The following is a 14,928-nucleotide window of genomic DNA, read 5'->3' on the forward strand; positions in this document are numbered from 1 at the left end:
GTGTTTGAGGGAGAGAGATTTTATTTCAAAAGCAGTAATTCAGCCAGGCATGAGCCCCAGGGCCAGGCAAGCGCCACGGTGTCACTCGCTGAATCTGAAGCCAGCAGTGGGGCAGAGCAGGTATTGCTACTCACAGCGCGCGGAGCTCGCGGCGTGTCCATCCGTGCCCTCCTTCGCCCCCCGGCCCATGTGTACAGTGGCTGTCCTCCTGCATCTTTGGATTTGCGCCTGTGTTTTGAGAAACAACTCCTTTATGATAGGGGCTTGCACCCACCTCTTTAAAGATTCCCAGGCCTAGCCGCTGGGGGTGGCTTTCAGATTACTACATTCAGACTGTTCGGGCAGGTGCATTAATGGCTTATAAATGAAGCATGTTGTGGAAACACACTTTCAAACTGTAGAAGTCCTGCCGCTTGTTTCTGACAAGAAGATGTAATAAAAGGTTGGATAATATCTTTGGGATTCATAATCATGAATGCGGTCTGGTGTAGACGCAGCAGCTTCTAGAAGTAGCTTGTACATCTAGTTGTAGATGTGTAGATGCAGCTTTACAGTGGGTCCATGGCCCGTGACTAATGCCTTTACTGCCGGTGTCACCACTACCCTCGTCATTTACAACAGACATTAAGACAGCTCTTTCCAAACTCCATTCCTTGGAAGACTAATACTGCATAATAGGGTTCTATGGAAACAGCCTACTGGGAAATGTTATTGTGAATCCATAGGAACAAATTATGATCTGTTGCATTTTTCAAAGTTGTTTGATTAGAAACCTCTCTCTTTAAAAAATTGATTAGAAACCTCTCTCTTTCAAAAAATATCTTGAAAGCTAACTACCCTACTAGAGTTGCCATTTGAGGGAACAATAAAAACAAACAGTAGCGTAGGTTATCACCATCCAAATGTTCAGGATGGGTATGGTGGAGAAAGAAGCACCATCTTTCCCTGTTTGGCCATGACCTTTGCCCTTGGATTAAGACACTGTATCTTGATCTCCATTGTAGAATCATTATCTCACAAATGAGGCATACAGCAAAATAGCAAAGACTGCCTATGCTGTCTACTTTTCTGTTTCCAGTGGTAGGCACGTAGGAGGAGCTCAGTAGGTAAGTGTTTCTTGAATCGAGGAGTGAATGAATGAATGGATGGATGAAAGAATGAATGAGTCTGCATATGCCTCTTTCTAAATGTGAATACCTATGATGCACTATTTTTCAAAAGTGGACTGGAGGCATTTGGGTGGCTCAGTCAGCGAAGCATCTGACATTGGCTTAGGTCATGATCTCGTGGTCCTGGAATCGAGACCCGTCTTAGGCTCCTGCTTGTTGGGAGTATGCTTGTCTCTCTCCCTTTGCCCCTTCCCCCACCCTGCTTGTGCACTCTCTCTCTCCCTAATAAATAAATGAAATATATATATTTAAAAAGTAAGTAGACTGTATTAGAACAGATGTTTCTAAGCCACCACAGTGGTTCTGCTCTCCTGTCTATAACTTGTAAATAATGAAATCACATGCGTGTTTCAAAATGTCAGCCTCCGTTGCTGGCTGTGTTGCCGTGGCAACACAGTCTATGACATTATAAGCTACGGTCTCTGCCAGGGCAGCTATTTGAGAATTAGCCTGCAGAATTCCACAATGAGATATTGTTGTTATGGATCCCTATCCACCCCGTGGTCTGAACCTTGGGGTGCTTGTACCTGTGAAAATGAGGTTTACTTTACATTGCTTTCTTTTATTATTCAGGATCTAATATTCTAGTTGCTAAATAATTATTTAATCTTCCTCCTTCATTTGCTTCAATTATGCTCACAGTACGGAAAGTTAGAAAATACCCTCAAGAGCACTGATGCTCAGATTTACAGCCTAGAAGAACTCATTAAGGGGCACGTGGGTGGCTCAGTGGGTTAAGCCTCTGACTTCGGCTCAGGTCATGATCTCAGGATCCTGGGATCGAGTCCCGCATTGGGCTCTCTGCTCCACGGGGAGCCTGCTTCCTCATCTCTCTCTCTCTCTCTCTGCCTACCTCTCTGCCTACTTGTGATCTCTGGCTGTCAAATAAATAAATAAATAATCTTAAAAAAAAAAAAAGAACTCATTAAACATTAGAGGAAAAGGCTTGTCCACTTTCATTTATTGCTAAGTAAAGACAAAAATTTAAAAAATAATCACCCATTTTCCCAGTTTTACAAAGAATGGACATTTTTGGGGTCCTTGGGCGGCTCAGTCAGTTAAGCATCTGCCTTCAGCTCAGATCATGATCCCAGGGTCCAGGGATAGAGCCCTGCGTTGTCAGGATTCCTGCTCAGTAGGGAGCCTGCGTTCCCCTCTCTGTTTCTCCCCCTGCTTGTGTTGTCTCTCACACATTAAAAAAAAAAAAAAAAAGAATGGACTTTTTGTCCCCTCAAAGCAGTAAGGACAACAATTTTAAAATAAGGAACATTTTTTAATTTAAAGAAGCCTATAATATATAAATCACATTGCCCTTATTCATTTTATTAGATGGTTGGATATTTTATCATGGACAGACACTGTCGCATAAACACATATTTGAAAACCTCTTTTCAAGGGGACAGTAGGAACACAACAGTGAGTATAAAATATCTAAAGCTTTCTTCTAGATGAGGCCAATGGTCTATACAGCTAAAATTCTATCCTGTCCGTGGCTCCAGCGAACATGGAACAAGGCTCAGCTCGCCACACCTATCGCCAGAGCCCACGTGTCGAGCCTCACAGAGCGCGAACCTTCTCCGCCCTCCTCAGGCCGCCACCTGCCACCACTCCTCATCACTCTCCTTCCCCACGTACAGCCTCACTTCCTCTCTCCTGAGAAAAGTGAAGCAAGTTTCTTGATTTCGTATATACAATTTATTGAAATCCTTACGCATGTTTTTCTTTCTTTCTTTCTTTCTTTATTTATTTATTTATTTTTTTTACTTTAGGACTTTAGGCTTCCTATTATTTCCACTTGTTTGAAATTTTCGAACCCCCACTTCACTGACATCTTTTCTCCAGCATTCACCTTCTCCTTACTTCTCCCTAGTAAAGTACTAAATTAGATCTATCTTGATCCATATTAATTGTGCATGTAACTACAGTAGCCTCCCCCCACAAAAGCAATCAACTCACTTGCATTTCTTACTGTAGTTCTCATGGATTTTTAAGAAGGCCCGGGACTCTTCTCAGTCCCTCTCTCGAAATGTAAGCAGATCAGGCGCCATCCAGCAGGCTCAGCCCTTACTGTCCTAGCTCCTCCGCTCACCACAGATGCATAAATCAGGTCAGGCTAGTGCTTGTGGTCTTGGTTGTATGTGATCAGAAACCCATTATTTCCAGTGGATCTCCAGACTTTTCCAGGGAGTTCTAAATAAAGCTGTGATCTCCATCTTGCTGGCTCTCCTTTATGTATACCCAGCGTTGGCCAGAATCTTGGATTGTCAGAGTTAAGTGGTAGAACTTGGACCCAAGCCCACTCCAAACTCCCGAAGGTGTACACCCCTCAACCCCATCTCTTTTTATGACCACCCCCTGCAATCTGGTTTCCTCTCCCACAGAACACCGAGCCAGTCTGGCAAAATTCCACCAGTGTCTTTCTAACTGTCAAACTCAATAACATGTGTCAATCTTGTAATGTTTTTGTATATCTTGAAAATTTTGAATTTTTAAAAAGTAAAATACAAACTTGTTTACATTGTGACATCTTGAATTATTTTAGCTCTTACTTTATTCTTCCCTGTCCTGATACTTCTGACCACTTTCTCTTTGAAATTCCTGAGTCTTCTTCCATAGAAAACACTTTGTTTTCTTTCACTTCTCTGACTACTTCTTCCCAGATTCCTTCACTAAATCCCTTAAACGTTAACATCCCTTTTAGGTTCTGATCTGGACCTTCTTCTAATTCTGCTACTCTTCTGCCATTATTTCTACCACTAGGCTGACTTTCAAACCTGCATAGTCAGTAAAGGTTCCTGGACTACCATTTCCATACATCTTTCTGCCTCCTCCAGCTCTCCACCTAGATAAATTATAAGCATCCAAACTCTGCTCTTTCAAAATTAAATCAGTCATTCCATCATGACAGCATGAGGAGTTCCACTGAGCTGCCCCCTAGTAATGATAATATAATAAAATGATAAATGATAAAATTGAAAAATGATAAAAATGAAAATGATAAAAATTATTTTTAAAAGACAGCCATTTATTTGTTTATTTATTTATTTATTTTTAGAGATTGTATTTATTCATTTGAGAGAGAGACAAATCACAAGCAGAGGAAGAGGGAGAGGGAGTCTGATGTGGGGCTCCATCCCAGGACCCTGAGATCTTGACCTGAGCTGAAGGAAGACATTTAACTGACTAAGCCACACAGGAGTCCCAAAAGAAAACCATTTAAAAAGCCTCTGTACTCCTAGGTGTATACTCAAGAGAAACAAAAACATATATTCACACAGAAACTTGTACATAAATGTTTATAGTCATTCATAGTATTATTCATAATAGCCAAAAGTTGGGAAAAAAAAACCCTCAGTGTCCACTAATGGGTAAATGGATAGACAAAGTTTTGCATAACCATACAATGGACTCTTTTTTTTTAATATTTTATTTATTTATTTGACAGACAGAGATCACGTAGGCAGAGAGGCAGGCAGAGAGAGAGGAGGAAGCAGGCTCCCAGCTGAGCAGAGAGCCCGATGTGGGGCTCGATCCCAGGAATTTGGGATCATGACCTGAGTCGAAAGCAGAGGCTTTAACCCACTGAGCCACCCAGGCGCCCCCATACAATGGACTCTTATTTAGCCATGAAAAGGAGTGAAATACTGATACATGAATTAATCTTGAAAACGCTATGCTCAGTGAAAGAAGCTACTAATAAAATAACCACACGTTATATGATTCCATTCATTCCATTTAATATGAACGTCTAGAATCTATAGCGACAGAAAGTAAATTAGTTATTGTTTAGGGCCATAACAGGAAGACTAGGTATATAGGGGGGGTGATAGCTAAAGGGCACAGGTTTCTTTTTGACAAAAATATTCTAAAATTGACAGCAATCATGGTTACATCTATCTTTCAATATAGTAAATACTATTGAATTGCACACTTTACATGGATGAATTGTATGGTGTGTGAATTCTTTCTCAATAAATCTGTTTTTTAAAAAGTCAATCATTTCCACTCAGGACTGTTTATTCTTGTCTTTCCACAAGGCATTCTCTTAACCTCTCAAGGTGGTAATTATCCTGGAAATTATTCTAGACTCCTCTCTTTACCTTGACCCCAGTGCCCAGTTCTTCACTGATTCCTAGCTGGTCTACTTCTTAAAATCATTCTGACCTGTCCTCTTCTCTCCATCCCACAGTCATGCTTTCAGTTCACGGTCTCAGTTCATGATTTCTCTTGATATGCATCCCTGTCCAAAGAGTTGAGTATGAAGGGAATGGTACTGGAATTGGTGGTGAGAGGAGGGGGGGTATTAATTGAGGGTATACATTTGCTTGTACTCCAGTAATTTTTTTCTTTTGCTGTTTTACTTGAAACGTTTTAGACAGTGAGAGGGTTTTACTCACATACTTCTCTGCTTTTGATTTCTTTCTGTCTTCCTTTCTTTCTCTCCTTTCTTCTTTCTCTCTGTATTGATGCTCTTCCTGTTTTTAAACTGATGCATTTTAAGCCAAATGGAGGAGTGAATATTTTGTCCCTCTCATTTCTCACTCCTAAGTATTAAAAAAATTCCTGGCTATTTCACTTCTTTAAGTGCAAGAATTAGAAAATTGGGAAAACATATTTCTCTACACACATAAAAGCATAATTGTTTTGAGAGACTATGTATCAGTTTTAACAACGTGTAGAAATTAAAAATCTTAACAGGAGAACTGTTGGGAATAAATAATTTGGGGGATTTAACTTATAATAATATAATTTTTGGTAAAGAAGATTATTGTGAGGGTGAAGAATTCTAAATGATTTTAGGAACAATACTAAATTGGATTACAACATCTGAGGAACAAGGGATCTCAGATTTGCAAATGTAGAAACTAGGTTTTTTGTTGTTGGTTTTTTTTTTTTTTTCTTTCCCAAGGATGATTTGCTGCAAGAAAGCTCTTCCTAAATGGATAGGAATGTTCATGTCTGTATCTATGTGCACTGTCACTGTGGGTAAGCCTTGTCGGGAGACAGTATAAAAATAAAAGTTTTACCTGGTCAACATAGACACAAAACAAAAGGATTTAGGTGATCCTGAAATGTGTCTCCGAGCTGAGATAACATAGAGCACTTCTTCCCACTACTGGCACCTGTCAAGAAAACACAGTACTTCAGTTCAATAAGTTAAGACTCTTTCTCTGCATGAAGGATGGTTTTCATTTCTTCTTTTCAAGACTTCATCTTCCCACATAGCAACATACAGTGTCTATTCATGTATAAAACAGCATACAATTGATGTTGCTACAATCTAAATTAAAAACTCAAGTGATTAGTCCAGCATCGTGTTTCCTATATTGACAGACTGCAGCTTCTCTTGGTTATAAATCCAGATGTATTGGTCTGGTACCAGGAGACTCTAGTATTGTCCATTTCCTCAATCTTTAATGCAGAAGATCCCTTACCAGTTAAACTTTCAGAAGACACATTTTTCTCTTAGTTTTAAAAATATTTCACTCTAAGGAAGCCAATATTCCTTTGCTACTTTTCCTCTCTTCATGCAAGAAAATGCATTATATTCTCTATTCTGAATATAATGGGCATAATTTGACCTGTATTCTTTTACTTTTTCTTTTCTTTTTTTCTTTCATTTTTTTTTCAATTGAGAGAGCCCAGTGGGACTTGATCTTGACACTAAGTTCATGACTGAACAGAAATCAAGAGTTGGGCACCTAACTGAGCCAGCCACCCAGGCACCCTGACCTGCATCCTTGACACATTATTTGCTCTTCATAACACAAAGAAAACCAGTTTCTTTATTTAAATAACTATAATTAGAGGTGCCTGGATGATTAAGTCAGTTAAGCCTCTGACTCTTGGTTTTTGGCTCAGGGCATGATCTCAAGGTCATGGAAAGGAGCCCCACCCAGGGCTCCCAGCTGAGGGAGTTTCTGCTTAAGAGTCTCTCCCTCTCCCTTTGCCTCTCCCCCTCCTTATACTTGCATGCTCTTGCTCTCTCTCTCTCTGAAATAAGTAAATAAAATCTTTCAAATAAAAAATAACTATAGTTATGTTTTCAAAGAAAGTTTATATTCAAAGTTATATTGTTTACTTAATAGCCATCTCCATTTTAAAAAAAAGACATTTTGTTAAGGGTTTACCAAAGCATCTAATATCCGTGTATGATTTTTAATCATCTGTTCATCTTTACCCATAATAGAACATTCTCAGCCTAAGGAAGCTTGGCATCAATTATCAGAAAACACCAATCGGTTATTTCCTGGATGAACAGTTCATACAATGAAGAGCAATTGGCCAATCATCGCATGCTTGAGATGGGCGACTATCCCAAGAAAAAATATTCGGTAGCCCTGCCCCCTCAAAAAATTTTCTAGACTAATATTACAAGAGACAAGAAAGCCAGACAAAAGAAATCAATGTTTTGCCAAGATGGGGCTGAATGTAACAAAAGGCAGCAAATGAGCAAGATTGAGAGCATAAAACACATTCAATCCAGTTAGAATTGATTTATCTTTAAAATAGAATCAGCAGCTAAAAGATAGATGTACCACTCTCGTTATAATCCTCCAGCACTTAGGCAAGCCTATGTACCCCAGGATGTCCAATTCACCAATACAAATGGAAAAAACTTGCTGTTTTGTAATGAAAGATCTGTGGCTATGATCAGTATTGTTAGAAAGGAAAAAGTATAAACTGGTTTACCGTGTGTGTGTGTGTGTGTGTGTGTGGCCCCAGATCTCTATACGGGATCCTTGGCTCTGGCATATGTCTTGAAGTCTCCTGTCTCCCTTTCACTCTAACATCTAGATCAGAGTTTCCCAAATTCCCAAATAGTGTTCCCATAGAACATTATTTAGCAAGAAAAACATAAATAATAATGTTCTGTGCTCAAATAAGTTTGGGAAACTATTAAATAAAGGTAAAAAGTTTTCCTTAAGATTTTCCAAAGGCAGTAAGATACCATTGTACATTGTAAATATTTACAACTGATAATTATGCTCTCTTTCACTTTAGACACATTCAATTCTGGAATTCTCATTAACATCTATATAAAACATTCCATGGAACACAGTTGGGAACTTTTGACGTAAACTCTGGGCTCTTAGGACCTTTTACCCAAATCTTACCCCCATCTTAGCCCTTGGGACTATGCCACCCAGGAGGCAAGAGGCATAGCATAACCAAACTCAGTTACCCACCCGAAGGCTTTTCAGACCCACCATTAAGAGGCATAAGGAATAAAACAGAGGGCACTGGGAGAAGGAAAGGAGAAGTGAGTTGGGGGAAATCAGAAGGGGAGACAAACCATGAGAGACTATGGATACTGAGAAACAAACTGAGGGTTTTGGAGGGGAGGTGGGTAGGGGGTTGGGTGAGGCTAGTGGTGGGTATTAAGAAGAGCACGTATTGCATGTAGTAGCACTGGGTGTGGTGCATAAACAATGAATCTTGGAACACTGAAAAAAAAAAAGAATGATTTCCGCTGTCATAAAAAAAAAAAGACTCCAATTTATGTTTTTTTATTTTTTTACTAGAATCACTGTAAAGTGTAAGAACAAATCTAAAAATATATATCTCAAAGTGATCGAACGCAAGGGAAATATATGTGTTAATTATATTTTCATAATCCTTTCCACAAATATTACAACCCAGAGTAATTGTACATATAAATATGTTAATGAATTCCTCCTTTACTTGGAGGTCTACAAAAGTAGAAACATTGCCAGCTTTATTATAAGCCATACAGAGTGTAACTTTCATGTTTACTGTTTCACATGTAACTCTTTCCATTTTATGCTATTATCTTACTACCTTGTTTACATTATTTTATTTTAAGATTTACAACAATATACATCCAGGTATATGTTTAAACACTAAGATTATGAAATTAATAAATTTGATTTGGATAGTTTGTTTAAAAGAAAAAAAAAAAAAGAGGCAGTCCCTAACCTGCTAACCAAAAAGGGGGGGAGGGAAGCTCCTCCTATTGAATCACTACCCTACAAGTGCTGTGATCCTTGACCTTGACACATACCACAATCACCCCCTCAATCCTTCATTCCTCTTCCAGAAGAGAATAGAGTCCGGTGGGACAGGGAGATTTTTATGTCTCCTGTTGGTCATTAGACCGTTACTACAAATGTACTCTTTCATAGATACTGGATTACAGCTATCTCTACAGTACTATTCTAACCACAGAACAATGCAAGCTTTGCAAGAGAGCTTCTAATGTTACTTTATTTAATTAATACTTCCTTTTAAAAAGCTGCCTTTAAACTACGGCATGGGGAGGAGTTCTGTGAAATCATTATGGTCTAGCTAAAATACAGGAGAATGTCCCACTGACATCAGCAGTCATCTAATGCCTCACTTACAAAGAGTGCCTGCTGGCATGTTATGTTCAGACTTCCTGTAGACTGGCAGAAAAAATAATTATTGTGACTCTGCTATGCAGATGTGCATGGAAGCAAGGATCCTGGTCACACAAGACTTCATTTTCAATAAAATCCCCTAAAGATATACAAGAGGGCAGCACTGAATACTAAATTTTATTCTTTATTCCCTTTGGTGGTTCACAAGAAATGCTTCTTTCTGGATTATTTTTTCTTAGAAAATAATAAGACAGCTAATGTCAAGCAGACTGGAAGAGTAGGAAGTACACACATCATAGATTCAAACAGACCAGGGTTTAGCTACTAGATCTGTTACTTCCTAGCTAATTACCTTGAATAAGTTTATTACCCTTCCTCAGCTCCAGTTTGCTTGTCAGTAGGCAACTATCATCATGTAATGTTTCTATCTCACAATAGGTATTCCAAAAATTAGGTGTCTCTGGGCTAAAATGAAAATGAAGTAAATAAGCAAATACTGGGGTGCCTGGGTGACTCAGTGGGTTAAGCCTCTGCCTTCAGCTCAGGTCATGATCCCAGGGTCCTAGGATCAAGCCCCGCATCAGGCTCTCTGCTCAGCAGGGAGCCTGCTTCCCCCTCTCTCTGCCTGCCTCTCTGCCTACTTGTGATCTCTCTCTCTCTCTGTCGAATAAATAAATAAAATCTTAAAAAAAAATAAGCAAATACCAAAAGCAAAATAGCACTAACAAGAACCATCAATCTTGAGTTTATGACAGTTGTTACTCTACAGTAAAATTCTTTTGTCTAATCTGATCATATGTCATATCTGACAAAGTGTAGATTTTTTTATGGTTTGAAATGCACTATGTCTCTGACAGTCAGATCCAACACTGACAAGAGGAGAATAAATGGCTCAGTTGGTGGACAGAAGCCTCATTCAGTCTACCTATAGGGAGTTTTTGTAAGACAAAAAAAATTCACATTTGGGAACTTAGGTTTGGGTTTACTTAGGTTTTAGTTTAAAGCCAGTCTTGAAAACAAAGCAAATAAGATAATAAACTAATGGATGATATTATAAAATGTGATTAAAATCAAACATGTAATAACTAGTTTAAATTCTAGTATTAATTGTTCTTTGAACATTTCTATTTACAATTTTCAACAGAATATGCCCTAGACTTGTTCTAGCCTAGACTGTGTTTTGGTGTGGCCCAAAAGTCAATAACCTGGTATACCCAAACCTCAACTTTTCTGAAACATAGTAGTGGAGACCTACATATCAAAGATGAAATAGCCGCTCTAAGGCAGAAGTATTTCCCTGGGGTACTCTAAGAGAATTGGACTGCGGGTTGGTGGCGTAACGTATCAAATAAGTATTTGCTGGGAAGCCTCTTAGCCAGGAAGTATAACCTCAGAGTAAGTGCCAATGTACTTGGGTATACAAGTCAGATTTGAGTAGAAAAATAGAGCCACTAGAATTGTCACTGGAATCAGGAAATTTATAGAGGAATTAAGGTTTACACACATGGGAAGGATCTAGAAAAGTGTAGGGCTGACAGGCTGAAGCATTGGGAAACCGCCCATGATGGCTTCAGCCGGAGGTACTGGAGTATGTGGAGAAGCAGGAGTCTGAGAAAACACTGATTCTGGCCACCAGGACCCAGAAGGGGGCAGCCACAGAGACAGCTATAAAAAGCCACCACATCTGGCTGCCATGCTTCCTGAGACTAAGGCTTCCCCCTCAAAGCCTTCCAGGTCTCACAGCTCCTGTCCTGAGCAACCTCGGAAGCCGGAACCGTGTAGGCAAGGGATCCTGGGAAATGTAGTTCCCAGCCTTGCAAGCGAGTGGGGATGGTCCTGAGCTGGTAGGAGACACTCTGGTGACATCTCGTGCTGAGATAGCCTGGCTCTCCGTGGGGGTGGCGTCAGCTGCACAGAATGTTTGGAAGGAGGTCAGTCCCTTCCTATCACTTCTAGCAGTCTTCATATAAGAAATTCTAACGAGAACTATGATTAAAAAAAGAAGAAGTGAAGTGTTTTAGTCAAAACACTAAATCAAGAAGAAAGAGAAGTGCAGCATGCCTTGAGTACCTTCTGTGTGACAGCCATTAGGTAATTCACAGCTTTTATTTCAGTTACTCTCACAACACAGATTGATCCTTTATTTTTTTCATTTTACAGATAAGGCAACTTCATTTTTTTTTTTTTAAAGATTTTTTTATTTATTTGACAGAGAGATCACAAGCAGGCAGAGAGGCAGACAGAGAGAGAGGAGGAAGCAGGCTCCCTGCTGAGCAGAGAGCCCGATGCGGGGCTCGATCCCAGGACCCTGAGATCATGACCTGAGCCGAAGGCAGTGGCTTAACCCACTGAGCCACCCAGGCGCCCCGCAACTTCATTTTTTAAAAAAAATTTTTTTAAGGGCAACTTCATTTTAAAGGTGAAATAAATGTCTCCTGACTCATGTAACTGGTAGATGATGAAGTAGATGGAAAAATCTGGGTTGGGTCTGAACCCAGTGCTATTTCTCCCACACCATAGTATAACCTATGATGGGGATAAAAATGTTGGCTTTGCTTTTAGGAAAACACAAATATTTTTATATTAATTAATAAAAACCTATATTGGCATTTAGTTAACCCTCGGTATGTATTCTGCAGCCTGCCTGCATCAGAATAACTAGGAGAATTTGCATTTAAACGAGTATTCTAGGTAGTTCTTCTTTACTCCATAGTTTAAGAATCACTGATTTGGATATTTGCTCAGTTATCAGGGGACATACTGAAACAGGAGAAAGACCCGGTTTTACTGCAACCAGGATATATTAACCAGCCAGACATATTAAAATACAGAATTATTCAAAGCTTCTGTAAAATACAGAATTAGAGGAGCTCAGATTCTTATCCTTTTTGTCAATATTGTTGCCTTACATAATGGCCTTCCTGGAATTAAATAACATGTCATGATTATTTCCAAATAAAAAGGAATCTGGAACAAAAAAAGCACAAATTTGTACTTCTTTCCAGGAAAAATCAGTACAATTATCTTAAGGCATAATATTTTCAGTATATTTTAAAGTTGTCCACAATTATTTTCATGGCCAGCTAATTGTCATGTATTTACCAAACAGCCACATCCTGGAGTCAAGGAACAAGGCACTTGAATCCATTTTGTTTTCCTGCACAAGAACCTAGTACATTCAGCCCTCTGGTGACCCAGCAGACATTACCTTACTTCATAATACTTACACTCACTCAGGAACTCCTAGTAACCCTGTGCTTCTGGTTCCATCTCTCAGTGGACTATAATGACCTTAATCGGAGAGACATCTCTTTTTGATGAAGAAATCTTTTCCGCATTGTAGCTTATGTTCTAAATGCATGTAAGAACACAAGGAAAATTCTATTAGGAGAATAAACACCAAATTTCAAATGCATCACCCAGAGGATTTGACCAAAGAGAAAATTCCTAGTCATGCTGTTCTCTGTGGAGATAAGCAATGGTGCTACTGATTTTCTTGTCTGGTTACCAGTATATTTTAATAACTAGTTCTTAGGCCCAAGATGTCTACACAAAATGAAAACACAAGGTATTCAGACAGAACCCAAGAAGAACATTAGTTAAGCTCAGCCAATTGACTAAGCAGTATAATTGAGAAACATAATGAAAATCATTTCAAGGCTTCACGAAGAATATATCGACTAAAGGAAATTCTTATAATTACAGACATTTCAAGTTGGAAAAAAAATTGGTTCATCCAAGTTCCATCCCTGGCTCATCTACTCCCAGCTGCCTCATTCCTTCCTGTAGGGAGGTTTTGTTTCTACCACCTGAGGACCATGAGAAACCAGAACTGTACTCCAGAACTACCTTACTAACAAAGTCTCCTTGGTGGTGATTAGCTTTATGCTGCTTGTGACCCTGTTTCCTCAGTTCCTACAGGATCTTTTTATCTGCTGCCTCTTTGTCTTTTTGATATTCATCTGCTTTTTGATATTCTTTTTTTTTTTAAGATTTTATTTAGTTATTTGACAGAGAGAGATCACAAGTAGGCAGAGAGGCAGGCAGAGAGAGAGGAGGAAGCAGGCTCCCTGCCGAGCAGAGAGCCCGATGTGGGACTCCATCTGGGGCTCGATCCCAGGACCCTGGGATCATGACCTGAGCCGAAGGCAGAGGCTTTAACCCACTGAGCCACCCAGGCACCCCTGCTTTTTGATATTCTTGATCTTTCTTGTCACTTTGTTCTTTTTGGGGGGGATGTGGTGCAGCAGAGGCAGAGGGAGGGAGAGCATCTCAACCAGACTCCACTTTGAGCACAGAGCCCAAAGCAGGGCTTGCTCTCATGACCCTGAGATCACTAACTGAGTCAAAATCAAGAGTCAGACACTTCACAGACTAAGTCACCCAGGCACCCCTTTCTTGTCACTCTTACGCATGCTTCAGACTCAAGACACCCAACAATCTGCTCTACATGGGGGTTTTTGAGGTTTCTCTAGTGGACTCATTACCCTTACCTATTGTGGTCATATGGAAGTTTATACCTGATTCTAATAGACATTAATTAGACTATTAGACAATTCCTTGACTGAAGAACCAGCTATTGAAAAAGGTTAGTTAACAGGTCTTCCCCCAGACCTCTATGTCCCCATGTTTAATGTAGGGCTTTTCCTGTCTTTCTCCTTTAAGAAATAAATGAGAGGACTCATGAGAAGCACCCAGTGCCTATACCTGTGTAGCCCTTCTCCCTTCGTAAGAACTTAAGCACTGACACGACTATGTCTTTTTCATTCTATTCCTTGTGTATTGCTTTGACACTTCGGTAAATTTAAGACATTTTTTCCTGTTTCACTTAGTATTTCATCTGCTCTTCCTAAAATAAACACAACATTAAATAAATTTTTTAAATCTCCAGGGAAAGAATTTTATGCTCTCTTCCCTTGAAAGACTCATTGCCTACACCAGGCTGCGCGTGCTAGTAGGTGTACGATCAATAATTACCGAAGTGAATTAAAGTGAATGGGGAGCTGGAAGGGTTGCGCTGGCAGTTGCCAGGCTGCCGCTTCCATGTGATTCCTGACAGAATGTCTTCCATGAATTAATGATTCAGAACAGCAGGTGGTCAGCCCCAAGCTTCCTAAAAAGGGAGAGGAGCAGGGGGAGAGGAGGATTTTCGCATGAAAGCCTCAAGTTTCACCACAGTGATTTCAAAAGTCTCCTCTCTCGCTTCCAAAACCAGGCAGCTGGTGTCACAGCTTCACTCCAACTGTTCGGAGCAGGGCGAGGGAGGTCTGGGTTGTGAGGCACGATGTTACTGGACTCCATCTCACTCCCACACGGCTTCCAGCTTCTAATGATTCCAAGGATTCATTCGCACTTAGATTAACCTTGATAAGTAAAATACTTGGATGTCTCCAGTT

At 39.9% G+C, this 14,928-nt stretch overlaps 1 long non-coding RNA gene across 1 annotated transcript; it reads right to left on the reverse strand.

Moving 5' to 3' along the window:
• Nucleotides 1–5,470: 5,470 nt before the first annotated feature.
• Nucleotides 5,471–12,846, reverse strand: LOC116575431. Its single transcript, XR_004279767.1, has 3 exons — nt 12,760–12,846; nt 6,197–6,292; nt 5,471–5,655 (listed from the first exon to the last, which is right to left on the reverse strand). It is a non-coding gene; the product is annotated as an uncharacterized LOC116575431 (long non-coding RNA).
• Between the last annotated feature and the right edge of the window lie 2,082 nt (nt 12,847–14,928).

Source organism: Mustela erminea, chromosome 16 (genome assembly GCF_009829155.1).
Source record: "Mustela erminea isolate mMusErm1 chromosome 16, mMusErm1.Pri, whole genome shotgun sequence".
NCBI lineage: Eukaryota > Metazoa > Chordata > Mammalia > Carnivora > Mustelidae > Mustela > Mustela erminea.